The following is an 11,179-nucleotide window of genomic DNA, read 5'->3' as shown; positions in this document are numbered from 1 at the left end:
GGCAATTGCCAGCATCAGTATCTTTAGGGGGATTCCCAATTACCTTGTGCCTCTCTAGGAAGCTCTTCAAGGTCAGTGAGCTGTCTAACCTAGGTACCTTTCAAATTACTGCCTCTGTGCTGAGACTCAGAGCATGCAAAATTTTCTGTGCACTCTTTTAGAGTGGTGTCTCTGTTTCCTACAGCCCTCTGGCTTTCACGTATGCAAACCTTGTTGGTTTTCAAAATAAGATGTTCTCAGGGCACATTTTCTCAGAGCAGAATCCCCAAGCTGGAGAGTTGACATGAGGCTCAGACCCCTGCCTCTCTGGGGAGATCCTTGGAGATTGTGATTATCCTTCTTTTTGTGGGTTACCTAATTGGGAGAATATCATTCTTGACTGTATGACATCTCCAACCCTCCTACCCATTTCATTGACTTCTTCGTTATATCTTTAGTTGTGGGTAATCATTTCTGCTTGTCTTCAAGTTGTTTTCATAGTTTATCTGTAAATAGTTATAATTTCAGTGTGGCCTTGGGAGGAGATGAACTTATGGTCTCTTGCTCTACCATCTTGACCACCATCCCCATGTATATTCACGGATAGTTTTATTATCAATGGAATTATCAATTTGTGATAGTTAAAATTAAATCCTAGATCAGTCTGCCATTCCTTATAAACTCTCAGGGAAGCATTTACTTAGGTTTTCATGCTTTTGATGATAGAAATTAGCACAGCAGACTGAAACAAAACAAACCAGTGATACATAAAGATGGAGTATAATCTGTCATGAAGTTACATGTTAGAAACAATAGTGTTGAAAGGCTAACTGCAATTGCTCAGATCTTTGGTAAGCAAAACTTTGTTTTTAAAAGAGATTTGGTTGCTTGCAGAGCAAATGATTTTTAGCTTTTCAAAACTTCAGTATATTTGATTTCTGATCTGGGAAACAAATACTACTGTATTCAAACTGACTTTAGCAATTCAATGAAGGCAACAATTCAAAGGAATATTAAGGGGTATTAGAATAACACTCTGTGTTACCACTGGCTTTAGGTCTATGGATTAGCACTCTTAGTCACTTGTGTTTTATTCATGTAGGGAATAAAATTGTTGAAATATTGACCTAATTTAACAGGTGTTTTTTGCTAATACAGTTGGCATACAGTTTTAGACATTTGTATGTAAAATTTCTTATGAGTACTTTGTTTTTCTGCAATTGCCCTTCCAGGTTATTTGTGAAGCTAAGGTGGTAAAATGACAAGTTGATTTTTTTGGACTTAGCTAGGGTCTACACCCACCATTTTATTCTTCAATACTTAAGCAAGTTGTCACTAAAATATTGAGGCAAAATGATGACATAGATGAATATAGAGTTGAAAGAAACTCTATTAAACACTAAATATTTATGATTTTAACATCAGTTAAAGAAGGAAATGACTAAGTGACCAGGCAATTTCAATATCTCTCAAATGTAATTTTATGTGTGTTAGATAGTCTATTAATCATGAGATGCATATTACTAAGTCATTTTCTATAAAACAACATCCTACTCTTTTCACTGTTCACCACATTTATTGGCATTCAACAATTACTGACTTTGTGGTTCAGAAAGAAAAATAGTATGTGGCTCTTGGAAGAAAAATAATAAATGCAACAGAAGATCTTCACGGTTTTAGAAGCTTGCAATCTAATTAGCAACATTTTAAGTACCAAAACTGAATTTTTGTAATTTAAATTGCTATTAGTGTGGATTACTGCATATTACCCTAGTACTCTGCTGCTTAACAGCTGAGGAAAAGATAAGTAGAAGAGAAACAGTCAGGTGGGATAAAGAATGTAAGGCTTATTGAAAAAGATGAATTTTGGACTGTGTGTGAAAGTGAAAGTGATAGTTGCTCAGTCGTGTCTGACTGTTTGCAACTGCATGCACTGTAGCCCACCAGACTCCTCTGTCCATGGAATTCTCCGGGCAAGAATACTGGAGTGGGTAGCCATTCTCTTCTCCAGGGTATCTTCCCAACCCAGGGATTGAAGCTGGGTCTCCCGCATTGCAGGCAGATCCTTTACCATCTGAGCTGCCAGGGAAGCCCTATACTATGTGTAGTTTATACCTTACTTTCCATTGCAAGTAACAGAAAATTCAAGTCCAAGTGGCTTTTAAAACAAAGGGAATTTATTGGCTCCTGTAACAGAATAATTCAAAGGTAGATTTGGCTTTCAAAATAGATTGATCTTGAGATGCATAAGATTTTCATGGTCTGGTTCTATTTCTTTGCAATCTTTTCACTCTGCCCTCCTCAGCATGTTGGCATTATCTTTAGGAACCCCTCTTTTGGTGATTGAAACACTGATTTCAGGATTCTGGACTCTCTACAGTCATCTCCCTCTCCAGAGTATGTTGTCCTTGGATGAGGTCTGGTATTTTTGGGGCACCCTGAGTCTCTGAATCAATAATTCTGACTATGGTTGGGAAATGGAATGTATATACTCTGTTATTGCATTGGGAGAGAAATTAAATTCTTCAGAAGCACCTGCATCTCAAACGTGAACAAGAACCTGTTAGAAAGGGGGAAGGGGAAATATGTGTGGAAAAGGCAACCAACAAACATTGGCTGGTCTTGAATTTTAAAGAAATGAAGAATATAGACTTGTGGATAAGATTGGGTAGGATTCCAACTAGAAGGACTGATGTGGCAGTTAACATCATGAAGATTACTTTAGCTAGCATGTAAAGAAATTGTATGATATTGATGAATTACATGATAGGGAATTTTTGGATGGTTTTGAAGACTACCTTAATGATGTTAACTTTAGAAGCTACATCCTGTGATTGGCATCTTGTTGCATGAGTGATCATTCTTCAACTCTAGCTTCCCTCCATGGATATGGCAGATATAAGAAGAGCTGTTTCAAAGATATAAGCAAAATTATCAACATAAGCCTTTTAGTTTAGCATGAGAAAAGCTATAGTCTTAGGGGATGTTAAAGTTACCTGAATAAAGATATTATGGACTAAGAAATTACATACAGCTTTTCTTGGTATAAGTTTTGACTGTACTGATAGTTTTCTGTTCAACTTACCCAGTTTCCACTGTAGAAAATGCCTTGAAATGATGCTCCATTGTTAGTAATATTTTAAAAACTGAAAAATGCACAATTTGCTGGTGTTAGGTTCTGTATTCCCGTGCAAGTATATTCTTAAAACCAAATAAGAGTATACTCCTGTAAAAGGTAGATGCGCTATCATTGAAAAGAAAATATATATTCTCTCTGTCATCTAAGAGAGTGTCTTGAAGCAGGGATAAGATCTGGGACAACTGAGATCCTGCTGAAGGAAAACAGTCTTCTTGTTTTATCCTTGTGATTATTTCATTATAGACTTGGAACTGTAGACTTGCGCAAAGTAGTCCCAGTATTGGGAGTAAGCTGGTTCTTAATTCATTGTAACAGAATTGGAGATGGATGGGGAGAAGTCCTGGTGAAGACTATGTAAGAAGGCTCTTAGCCTGCTGACTCTGAGAGTAGTGACATCCGGTAACCCTTATAAGTAATTCTGTATGTTGTACTTCCTTTCCATTTTACATAAATATTTAGTTACATATATTTATCTTAAATGTATAGTTTTGGTCTTTGCTCAGTTATAGGGAATTGGAATGGACTTATATTAGGACTGAAATGGAGTGACTCAAAGGATGGTTTTAACTTTCACACTGATGCCAGGGCAGTGGTAATAGTGGTGGTCTCTTGTTGAGAAGTGCTGTGAAAAATGGAGCCATATGCTTAGGAGGGTCAGCAGCAACAATAGAGGCAGTAGGGTTACCTAATGGGGAGACTAGAAGAAAAGAAATACCCCTGAGTTCAATAAAAACATTTTCAGAAATATACCTGAATTTAAGTAAGGGGACTCTCGTAAATAGCTGGAGACACTTTGATGGGTGTTATTAAACGAGAATGTAAATTTATATTGTACTCAGACTGGTGCGTTTTCAAGAATATTTTGACTAATATTATAAAGAGCCACAGTGACAATGACATAAGAATTGTATTAGAGGAATATAATACAATACTATTAGCCATTTATAGAGTCAACCAATGGACAAAATAAACTATATATCAAGGAGATCAGAGGAAGAATAAATGAGAAATATATCATTTTAATGAATTTTAAAATTTTACTATGTTTCAAAGAATCTTCAAGCTTTCAGTTTGACTGAAATATGTGCTGTGAATTATGTGAACTAACAGTAGTTAAATGGAGAAGGCAATGGCACCCCACTCCAGTACTCTTGCCTGGAAAATCCCATGGACGGAGGAGGCTGGTAGGCTGCAGTCCATGGGGTCGCTAAGAGTCGGACACGACTGAGAGACTTCACTTTCACTTTTCACTTTCATGCATTGGAGAAGGAAATGGCAACCCACTCCAGTGTTCTTGCCTGGAGAATCCCAGGGACGGAGAAGCCTGATGGGCTGCCGTCTATGGGGTCGCACAGAGTCGGACATGACTGAAGCGACTTAGCAGCAACAGCAGCAGCAGCAACAGTAGTTAAAAAGAAACAGTTGAGTGTGAAGAAGAAAAAAAAATGAGAGAATAGGCTCTGAGATGCTAATTTTCTTTTTCAGTTATTTCCCAACATTTCAGGCTAGATCTGAGGTGACATCAAGTTTTCCCTTCCAAGAAAACTGCCATGACTCTTAAACACCCATTTCATATGGCCTTTATTTTGTTCAGAAGCAAACCTTGATCAGAAAAAAAAAAAAAAAAAAACGAACTGAATGGTTCCATATGCTGGTCCTGTTTGTAACTCCTTTATACCATAGAAATAGTTTTAAGAGATATGTAGCATATCCAACAGTATTTCTATGCCCTTTTGTATTTTTATGTATAAGATCACTTTCGTAATAATAAATCATATTTAAAATGCCAAGTTATGTCTATCAATATGAAAGAAAAACTTAAAGCAGTATATATTTCCCCTGAAATAGTGTATTAGACCCTAAAAAGATGGCTTTTTGTTTTTTTACTCATTTGTAAATGTGTCATTGGTTGTTTATTTAATAAAGTATTGTGCTAACTAGAGGGGAGACTTAAGAGGTTGGCAGTATTGCTATAATGAGAAGACAGCAGTATGATATTGGTCATTGTTGTTCAGTTGCTCACTTGAGTCTGACTGCTTGTGACCCTATGGACTGCAACATGCCAGTCTCTTCACTATCTCCCAGAGTTTGCTCAGACTCTTGTCCATTGAATTAGTGATGCTATCCAACCATCTCATCCTCTGTTGTCTCCTTCCCCTCCTGCCTTCAGTCTTTCTCAGCATCAGGATCTTTTGCAATGAGTTGGCTCTTTGTAACAAGTGGCCAAAGTATTGGAGCTTCAGCAACAGCCCTTCCAATGAATATTTAGGGTTGTTTCCCTTTAGGATTGACTGGTTTGATCTTATTGCAGTCCAAGGGACACTCAAGAGTCTTCTCCGGCACCATAGTTCAAAAGCATCAATTCTTCAGAGCTCAGCCTTCTTTATGGTCCAACTCATTTCTGTACATGTCATATCTAAGGTTTAATGACAACAGTTACTTTTGTCAAATTTTGAATCACTGTTTAGTTTATAGCTGCCTGTGTGCTTTGTTAGCTAAATAATATTTAGCTCCAATTTCAGAGATCATTTTCAGTTTTAGTGATGATAATCATCCTGTGATTTAATGTTGGTCTTTAAATCTCCAGTCCAGAGATCCTGTACCAGGAAAATGATTCCCCAGAGCATTTGACTTTGAAGCCAGTGGGACTTACTTTCAAGAGTCCCAGAGGGATGGGGGAAATAGAATTTTCACTCTTAAATGGCACACACAAAATCTTGCATGATCTAGAACTCAGGGAAGAAGCAGTAATTCAGTAGGAGGCTGGGTTAGACCCACCTACCTCCTGATCCTAGAGAATCTCCTGGAGAGGCAGCAGTCAACTACAGCTCATCCTGGGAGCAGCTATTTTGGGACTTCCTTCTGCCATGTGGATACTAGCCCTGGCAAGTGCCATGTTGGAATTTTTCCTTTTGCTTATTGGCCCCTGGACTCAGAGAAGTCCTGGTCTAGTATTCTATAGGTACCAGTTTTGAATTGCCTCAGGTCAAGCAACTAACTGGGTGCACAGACCCACCCACCAGGTGATAGGCTGCCTTGAGATCCCCTGAGCCCAAAACTGCCTCTGGACATGGCCTTTACTGGGTTCTGCAGTCAGCTGCCTCTTGACCCAGTCCTGCCAACCAGTGAACTGTCAGCCTACACACAAGGCAGGATTTAGAAATCAAAAGAACTGGGGACCAACAAGCCTACCAGAGTGCCCACAACAGAAAAACCCATGCAGCCCTCATAGGGGAAACCCCTAGAGCAGATAAATCTGGTAACAAAAGGGGAATACGCTGCTGGGACACAACGGACATCTCCTAGAAAAAAATAAATAAAAACAAAGTGACATTTGGAAAAAAAAAAAAAGGTAATTCTTCAGGGTTGAGCAACGTAATCAACCTACCAGATAGATAAAAATAAAAACAGAAACTCAGGCAAAATGAGGCGACAGAGGAACATATTGCAAACAAAGGAAGAAGATAAAACCCCAGAAGAAGAACTAAGTGAAGTAGAGGTGGACAACGTACCAAGGAGGATTTCGGCGTAGTTATTGTAAAGATGATCAAAGTGCTCATGAGAAGAATGGATGTATAGAGCAAGAAAGTTAGACGTGTTTAACAGAGTTAGAAAATGTAAAGAACAACCCAACAGAGATGAAGTTTACAGTAACTTAGTGAAAAATATACTAGAAGAAATCAACAGTAGACTGAATGTACAGAGGAATGGGTCAGTGAGTTGAAAGACAGAGTAGAATAAATCAATGATGCTGAACAGAAAAAAAAAAAAGGGCACTTTGAGACCTTTGGGACAATATCAAGTATAGAAATATATGCAATATAGGAGTTCCAAAAGGGGAAGAGATAGAAATAGGGGTAAAGAATTTATCTAAATAAATAATGGCTAAAAATTCCAAGAATGAGATTGTTGGATGGCATTGCTGACTCAATGGACATGAGTTTGAGCAAGCTTCAGGAGATGGTGAAGGACAGGGAAGCTTGGTGTTCTGCAGTCCATGGGGTCACAAAGAGTCGGACACAACTGAGCAACTGAACAACGAAAATTCCCTAGCCTGTGAAAAGGAACAGAAGTACAGGCCCAGGAAGCACAGAGTTTCTTAAAAAAGATGAACCCAAAGAGTTTCACACAAAGACATGTTATAACTAAAAAGGCAAAAATTAAAGATAAAGATAAAATATTAAGAAGTAACACAGGAAAAGCAATATCTTACATACAAGGGAATGCCCACAAAGCTATTATTAGGCTTACTTTTCAGAAGAAACTATGCAGGCCAGAAAGGTGTGTCACAATTGTTTAAAGTGATGAAAGGGAAAAACCTGAAACCATAAATAATCTACTCGACAAGGCTCTCATTCAGATTTGATGATGACATTGATTCAATAGTTTAAAAACTACCAACACTGATGAAAGAAATCAAAGAGGACACAAACAGATGGAGAAATATACCGTGTTCATGGATTGGAAGAATTAATATCGTGAAAATGAGTATACTACCCAAAGCAATCTATAGATTCAATGCAATCCCTATCAAGCTACCAATGGTATTTTTCACAGAACTAGAACAAATCATCTCACAATTTGTATGGAAATATAAGAAACCTCGAATAGCCAAAGCAATCTTGAGGAAGAAGAATGGAACTGGAGGAATCAACCTGTCTGACTTCAGGCTCTACTACAAAGCCACAGTCATCAAGACAGTATGGTACTGGCACAAAGATAGAAATATAGATCAATGGAACAAAATAGAAAGCCCAGAGATAAACCCACGCACCTATGGACACCTTATCTTCGACAAAGGAGGCAAGAATATACAATGGAGAAAAGACAATCTCTTTAACAAGTGGTGCTGGGAAAACTGGTCAGCCACTTGTAAAAGAATGAAACTAGAACACTTCCTAACACCGTACACAAAAATAAATTCAAAATGGATTAAAGATCTAAACGTAAGACCAGAAACTATAAAACTCCTAGAGGAAAACATAGGCAAAACACTCTCCGACATAAATCACAGCAGGATCCTCCATGACCCACCTCCCAGAATATTGGAAATAAAAGCAAAAATAAACAAATGGGACCTAATTAAAATTAAAAGCTTTTGCACAACAAAGGAAAATATAAGCAAGGTGAAAAAACAGCCTTCAGAATGGGAGAAAATAATAGCAAATGAAGCAACAGACAAACAATTAATCTCAAAAATATACAAGCAACTTCTGCAGCTGAATTCCAGAAAAATAAACGACCCAATCAAAAAATGGGCCAAAGAACTAAACAGACATTTCTCCAAAGAAGACATACAGATGGCTAACAAACACATGAAAAGATGCTCAACATCACTCATTATTAGAGAAATGCAAATCAAAACCACAATGAGGTACCATTTCACACCAGTCAGAATGGCTGCTATCCAAAAGTCTACAAGCAATAAATGCTGGAGAGGGTGTGGAGAAAAGGGAACCCTCTTACACTGTTGGTGGGAATGCAAACTAGTACAGCCACTATGGAGAACAGTGTGGAGATTCCTTAAAGAACTGGGAATAGAACTGCCATATGACCCAGCAATCCCACTGCTGGGCATATACACCGAGGAAACCAGAATCGAAAGAGACGCGTGTACCCCAATGTTCATCGCAGCACTGTTTACAATAGCCAGGACATGGAAGCAACCTAGATGTCCATCAGCAGACGAATGGATAAGGAAGCTGTGGTACATATACACAATGGAATATTACTCAGCCATTAAAAAAAATACATTTGAATCGGTTCTACTGAGATGGATGAAACTGGAGCCCATTATACAGAGTGAAGTAAGCCAGAAAGAAAAGCAACAATACAGTATACTAATGCATATATATGGAATTTGAAAGATGGTAACGATAACCCTATATGCGAGACAGAATAAGAGACACAGATGCATAGAACAATTTTATGGACTCTGAGGAAGAAGGTGAGGGTGGGACGTTCTGGGAGAATAGCATTGAAACATGTATATTATCATATGTGAAACAGAACACCATTCCATGTTCGATGCATGAGACAAGGGATCAGGGCCGGGGCAATGGGATGACCCAGAGGGATGGGATGGGGAGGGTGGTGGGTGGGGGGTCCAGGAAGGGGAACACATGTAAACCCATGGCTGATTCATGTCAATGTATGGCAAAAACTATTACAATATTGTAAAGTAATTAGCCCCCAACTAAAATAAATAAATTTATATATAAAAAAAACAAAACAACTACCAACAAACAAAAGTCCAGGACCGTATGGCCTCACAGGTGAATTCTACCAGGCATTTTAGAGAAGAGTTAACCCCTTTCCTTCTTAAACTATTACAGAAGAGTACAGACGAAGGAATACTTTCAAACTTATTCTCTAAAAGGCCTCCATCACCCTGAAACAACAATCAAAGATATTACAAAAAAGACAATTACAAGCCAATATCACTGAGGAACATAGATTCAAGAATCCTTAACAAAATATCAGCAAATCAAATCCATATGTATATCCAAAGGATCATACATCATGGTCAAGTAGGATTTATTTCATGTATGTAAGGATTTTTCAATATCTGCGAATCAATCAATGTGATATTGTTGTTTAGTCACTCATTCATGTCCTTTGTGACCTCATGGACTGCAACACACCAGGCTTCGCTGTCCTTTACCAGCTTCTGGAGTTTGCTCAAAATCATGTTCATTGAATCCGTGATGCCATCCAACCATCTCTTCCTCTGTTGTCCCCTTCTCCTCCTGTGATAAACCACATTTATCTCCTCCTGTGATAAATCAATGAAAGCTGAAAGCATTTCTTCTAAGTTCAGGAACAAGACAAGGATGCCCACTCTTGCCACTTTATTCAGCATAGTATTGGATGTCCTAGCTACAGCGATCATACAGGGAAATAAAAGGAATCTAAATTGAAAAGTAAAAATTAAAATTGCTACAGTTTGCAGATGCCATGATACTATACATTGAAAAGTCTAAAGACAGCACCGAAAATCTTCTAGCTCTCATCAATGAATTTTGGAAAGTTGGAGGATATAGAATTAATATACAAAAATTGTTGCATTTTTATACACTAAGATAAAACTGTTAGAAAAATTAAGGAAACAATGTTATTTACAATTTCATCAAAGAGATTAAATATTTAATAATCTCTTTAGTAAATCTACCTAAGGAGGTGAAAGACCTATACTCAGAAACCTACAAGACACTGATGAAGAAACTAAAAAACAGAAACTAGACAAACAGATCGCAATATATACCATGCTCGTGAGTCAGAAGATTTAATATCATTAAAAGACTATGCTACCCATGGTGATCTACAGATCAGTGCACTCCTTATAAAAATACCAATGGCATTTTTTGTGGAACTTGAACAATTAATTATAATATTTGTGATCTTCCCTCATAGCTCAGTCAGTGAAGAATCTGCCTGCAATGCAGGGTACCTGGGTTCGATTCCTGGCTTGGGAAGATCCCCTGGAGAAGGAAATGGCAACCCACTCCACTGTTCTTGCCTGCGGAATTCCATGGACAGACCATGGGGTCACAAAGAGTTGGACACGACTGAGCGACTAACACTTTCACTTTCATGGATCACAGCCTTGTTATGGCAAAGAGGATTGCATAACCCAATGAAGCTATGAGCCATGCTATACAGAGTCACCCAAGACAGACAGATCATAGTGAAGTGTTTTGACAAAACATGGTCCACTGGAGAAGAGAATGGCAAACCACTCCAATATTCTTGCCCTGAGAACCCCATGAACAGTATGAAATGCCAAAAAGATATGATACCACAAGAGGAACCCTCCAGGTTGGAAGGCCTCCAACATGCTACTGGGGAAGAACAGAGGGCAATTACTAATAGCTCTGAAAAGAATAAAGTGGCTTGGCCAAAGCAGAAATGATGCTCATTTGTGGATGTGTCTGATTGTGAAAAGTCTGATGCTGTAAAGAACAATATTGCATAGGAGTCTGGAATGTTAGATCCATTAATCAACGTAAATTGAAAGTGAAGTGAAATTGCTCAGTTGTGTCTGACTCTTTGTGACCCCAT

This window comes from Giraffa tippelskirchi, chromosome 12 (assembly GCF_054371585.1).
Source record: "Giraffa tippelskirchi isolate mGirTip1 chromosome 12, T2T-mGirTip1v1.2.pri, whole genome shotgun sequence".
NCBI classification, from domain to species: Eukaryota; Metazoa; Chordata; class Mammalia; order Artiodactyla; family Giraffidae; genus Giraffa; species Giraffa tippelskirchi.
The sequence above is the reverse complement of the archived record's forward strand: the minus strand, read 5'-3'. Positions refer to the sequence as shown.